Raw genomic sequence first — 5,905 nt, 5'->3', positions numbered from 1 at the left:
TACACATATTTCACTGTAACACACGGTTTTTGGAGTCGAAAAGCTTGTTTTAATGAAGATATTTCAGGTAGATGGATGTTACAGTGTTGCCAGCTGTGAACCACGATTTTATCCGAAGTCGGTCGCAAAAATCTCCGAAATGTCAACCAATTCTCCGCCAGACCTTTGCAATCCATATGTTCCGTAACGTATACAAGAACCAGTTTTTTTTCGGCGAGGGGGGGTCTGAAAAAAGCGCGTGCCTTTCGAAACCTTAACGTTGATGGAATCAACAACCCAGAATATAGGGGCATATTGAATTACGCGTCTTTTTTTGTACCAACATTTGGCTAACCGGCACGCGTTTTATTAAGACAATTGGCCGGTGAGCCCCTTTTTTAACATTTCAAATATTCCGCCAATTTTTAGTGCCAAATTTTGGTTCACCGACTACATTTTACACGCAAAAGCTTTGTACTCGCATTTTAATTTAATGGCTGCGCAGTTTGTAGCTGTCAGTGTCACCGACAGAGCTAAAAAAAATATTTTTTTTATTTATTTACAACATATTATCTATTCAGGGTGCGCGCCCACGGCCGACAAAGTTGCTCGGCGACCTACGTATTTGTATGAAAAGTTGCGTTGCTTCATGAGCGCACTTTCATACTAGCCCATGGTCGCGACAAAAAAGTCACTTCGAAAAGTCGCCCGTGAGCGCACCCTCTAAGCTTCTTTCTGCATTTCTTATGAAATAGCGTCCATCAGCGACGCGTCGAATCGCATTCGATTGTATGAGAACTCGATTCGACACAGTTCGATTCCGTCTTAAGCCTGGCATCCACTAAGGCCGGAAACAGTCAGACAGTCTGAAAAAAATCATAATCTGAAAAAAGATTTGTATGCTAACTGACACTGACAGATCTGTCAGTGTCCGTTTGAACTGACAGTTTGCATACAGTCTTCATTTCATAATCTTAAAAAATCAAAATATTATGGAATCAGATCGAGTGCATTGAAAATTAAGATTATTCGCAATTTGTCAGATCGATCAGAAAAAAAACATAATCTTAAAAACTAAGACGGACAGTTGTGAATTGTATGGAAATCCGTGCACTAGATCTGATTTCATAAAGCAGGCCACAGCACAGACAGTCTGAAAAATTCATAATCTGAATTTGGATTTGTATAAAACTTGTCAGTTCAAACTGACAAATCTGTCAAATTGAACTGACAGGTTGCATACAAATCCAAATTCAGATTATGAATTTTTCAGACTGTCTGTGGCGTGCCTAAGACTGTCTGTTGCCGGCCTAAGGCGGAATCAAGCCGCATCACATCGAGTCCTCATACATTTTGAATGCGACTCGACGCGGCTGTTTCCGCCTCCGCTTTAATGGACGCGGTCTCATAAGAAATGCAGAAAACGAATTAACGAGGCTCGACTCGGCGAGCCTAGTGGACGCCAGCAGTTCCTCGATGATTCCATTCCTCCAACTTCAATGTTTAGGATACATTTTACTAATTGGCCGGTTTTTTTACTGCCAAGATTTGGTTGACCGTCTATGAACAAAAAAAATGTTTATAGTGAATACATACTTTTTATTACTTAACGCTTTTATATCAGAAATGCACAGAACATTGAGAATATTTGAAATATTTAATTCATGCATTCAGGTTTTCCGAGCGGTTTAACTTTAAAAAATTAGGGACCTTTTCATAATCTCCGAAATTCTCCGATCGTACCTGATCTCCGCCAATTCTCCGCTAAAGGCTAAAATTCTCCGAAAATCGGAGGAAAATCTCCGAACTGGCAACACTGGGATGTTATGAGTCAGTCAGCTGCACAGAATTATAATTAAACCAGAATGAGTTGTTAGGCCAAAAAGTGTGTCCACATGAGAGGTTAAAGTTGGGGCTGGTGTCCCTCTCGCACTTATTACCACTATCAAAATCATTTGAATGACGTCATCACTGTCATCATTTGGGGATACCAGTCAATATTCAAAGTTACTACCAAATATACTAATACCCAATTAAAGGTTTTTAATAATTGCGCAATTTTTTGGTTTTATGGCTTCGTAATAATGACTTACCAATTCGTTACAAGGTATTAATACCCTTGCCTCGATATAATACAAAAATAATTTAAGAAGTTTATAAACTTAGTTATCATACAGGTAAAAATACTACTACTATAGTAATTTTTTAACACTGGTCACACGTGCGAGAGGGACACCAGCCCCAACTTTGACCCTCTCATGTGGACACACTTTTGCTAGTCTGTCAAGAACGCCTTTATGCGCAGGTGATAAGGTTCAATTTAGTATGGCAAAAAAAGTGTGAGCTCAGTCCCTATTGTAAGTCGATGGTCAGCTGTGCGATATGTGATTCGCGCGCTTTGTTTTTTTTTTTCATTGAGCTGTCAAGTTGCGTTTCGTTCGGAAACGCGTTTAGGTACTTTATATGCAAAGTTTTTAATGATGTCTGTTTATGAATGTTTAATATTTTGCTTTAGATAAAATACATGACGAATTATTCGCTCTAGCTCATTCCAAATGCAAAGTTTTGACAGCATGTCAGCCTAATTTAATGTTTGTTTTTCTAATTCTGAGGTATCTACCTTTTTTATTATACTACATGGTGGCAAACACCTGATTGTAAGCAGTCACCGTAGCCAATGGACGGCTGCAATCCCAGTTGTGTTAAATTTAGTGTATTTACTTAACCTACCACTGTTATAAGTCCATATCGCCATAATCCCGTTAATGTAAAAAGGACTAGACATAACATTATCATATTCATATCACTGTCTCCCTTTATTACGTAAAAGACGTTCAATGAAATTAGCTTTTTATTGAATTATGTGCATTATTTACAATAGGTAATACGTTCAACAAGCAAATCGGTTACACGATCAATATTTATCAAGTAAAATAGGGTTGGGGTCCCGCATTCATTAATATCGGTTTTTGAATAACCGTTTTGATTTTTTAACGGAAACTTTTTTTACAGTTGCGTTTATGGATTTTCTTAAAGTCATCGCTTGTGATATTTTTCTTGTGTTTAACAATTAAATTGTAAATAATAGACAAATTATATAGACGTATTTATTTACTCTTTTCGACACTTGGGACAGATATAATTATTTTGGCTTAATTTTCAGAAGTGTAACTGAAACTTGAGTAGTTTCGTAATACAGGCCCCTTCTGGTAATACAGGCGTGAATTTATATATGTATGTATTTTTTCTGGCTGGCAACCTGTCACTGCAATGTCACAGTTTCGTTTTCTTTCAACCCCTTATTTATTTGCCAAGAGTGGCACTGAAAATTGAGTAGTTTCATGTGCTCTGCCTACCCCTTCATGGGATACAGGCGTGATTGTATGTATGTATGTATGTATGTATGTTTTTTCAAAGTTTGCTCTGTGTGGCTCTGTCGTAGGGTAGGTAAGTTTTGACACAATATTTCTGGCTATGTGTATGTAAATTCAAACATTAGGTACATTACACATGTGGAAGAAAGGTCCAACTTTACTGTAAGTTTGGTGGGATTTAAAGTGAAAGCCGGCTTTTTAAAACGGTTCGTCTTCAATTGAGCATTTCTTTGAGAGAGAGCTTTTTATCAGTGTATAGAGTTGTCGACAATGAGCAAAACGTCAACGGTTAGCGACGCGAGGGTCGGTGTCGGAGCAGGATTTCTGTCGTCGGACGACTTTTAGGGCGGTCTACACTAGCGGCAGCGGGTTTATAAGCGGAAGCGATTTACCTTTAGAGTCAAAACGAACAAAGTTGTCAGATATTTTGGATATCCCAGATAAAATAAATGTCAAACTTCTATGAAACTATGAAGTTTACTTAACACTAGCCCTTCTGGGCTATCAAAATCGCGAAAATTGGGCGAATTCTACAAAACTCATGTCACTTTAGGATTAAGCGAATATACTTGTGTAGGTAAGCATCTCTTTCACTATATATCGAATCCCGAATGAACGACAACAGCATTTTAAAACCCTGAAAGTAAAAAAAAATGCATTTATTTCAGACAAACAAAAGAAAAGAGACAAAAACAAAAGAAGAAAGTATATTCGTGAGATAAGATATACAAGAATTGACAACCTAACGCAACGCAGAATCCAAATCGTATTGAACTTGTGGACCTTGTGGTACTGAGTGATGGTTAATAGTAAGAAGTTAAGGTGCTTAAGTGTCAATGTCCGCTCCCCGCTCCGTTTATCACCACGCGTGCAGCCTGCCCCAACAATAGCTGCATTCGGTGCACTTACCGTTTTCTTATCACAATGTTAAGGGTGGTTTTTATAACGGCGAGGGGACTCGCGGATTCTCAACGAATGCCGTTAAACGCCTAACGGAATATACAGGGTGAAAAGGACCGTTCAAACTTTGCATAGTGACTTTTGAGGTCATAATTAACTTTTATTATGGGACCAATGCTGAAATGGCAAAAATTTGGCTGATTCATACATTTCGACTGTCATGATGCCGCTCATTTCTGAAACAGTCTATTTTTTTTTCGGGATTTCAGCATTGGTCCCATAATTAAAATTGTTCATTATGACATAACACTTTAAGTTCTCGCGCTTTGTACACATATTTAAAGTCACATACAGGTCGAACGCGATTAATTAACATTATTTTACCTTTTTTCTCAACGTTTCGGCCAGGTTGCACTGGCCGTGGTCGCGGAAAAAAGGTAAAATAATGTTAATTAATCGCGATGGGAAAAAAAGGTAAAATAATGTTAATTAAACGCGTTGGGAAAAAAGGTAAAATAATGTAAATTAATCGCGTTCGACCTGTATGTGATTTTAAATATGTGTTCATTATGACCTCAAAAGTCCCTATGCAATGTTTGAACGGCCCTTCTTAAATCACCATGAATAGTTTGGTGCAGATTGCTAATAAGCGTAAAGTTTGCTTTTTTACTCATTTTTTTAATTTATATTCTTTAGGCTGACAAAAAAATGTAACATACCTACATGAATTTTTGAGCCCTAGCTCAGGCCTCAGATTTTGTTATGCAATTGGTTGGAGGCAGACGAGCAGACAGGTCGTCTGATGGTAAGTGATCATTGCCGCTCATTTTTTTTCTAAAATTTACTTCCATAATGTGACTTGCTGACTTCCCTTATGCCGAAAAATGTAAATACCATTTTTTTTAATTAGATCATGGAGAAGTATAAACTAACTAAGTAGTAACTAACTTACATGAACAGCTACCTCAATCAATCATCAATAAAAAACAAATTTAGAAATCAATACCCCATCCGCATCCTAGTGTTCACAAATTCACTTCAAATCAACTTTAAAAATGGACAGTGTTATGGAATAAGCGATCAAGCGACAGTTAGTTGAAATCGAGAAAATGAGCTAGAAAGATTTGAAATTTGAATCAGTTGTTGTAAGTTCATTTATAAAGTAAAAAAGTTAATTTTGACATTGAACCTATAAAAGTGTTCATAATTTAAATAGATAAAAAAATAACACCATACCTATTCAAGTTTCGAAGTTATTAACGTTTTTCCGCTTGATTCTTTATTGAACTAATACTGGGATGAGGTTAATTTATTTCGTCGTAGCGTACTATGAGACATATTTTGTCGCTTGATTCTTTAATGCAAATTGTTAGAGGTAAAGTGAATACTGGAATAAAATAAAATTCCATATATTTGAGTAAATAGTGCTATTGTAAATAAATCAACAACAATGTTTTCCTCCACAATGATTAGGACTAATCCGTCTAACAATTTAGTTTTGTTCTCCAATCAACTTTTTTAATATGTCAAAAAAATCAGCATATATGGCAAAATTGGCATTGTAACTAATAATAATTCATTAGTACTAGCCAGGATTACACACATAAGATATTATGATATAACAAAACCTCTTGATACTTAGTTCTCATTAA

This window comes from Leguminivora glycinivorella, chromosome Z, assembly GCF_023078275.1.
Source record: "Leguminivora glycinivorella isolate SPB_JAAS2020 chromosome Z, LegGlyc_1.1, whole genome shotgun sequence".
NCBI lineage: Eukaryota > Metazoa > Arthropoda > Insecta > Lepidoptera > Tortricidae > Leguminivora > Leguminivora glycinivorella.
The sequence above is the reverse complement of the archived record's forward strand: the minus strand, read 5'-3'. Positions refer to the sequence as shown.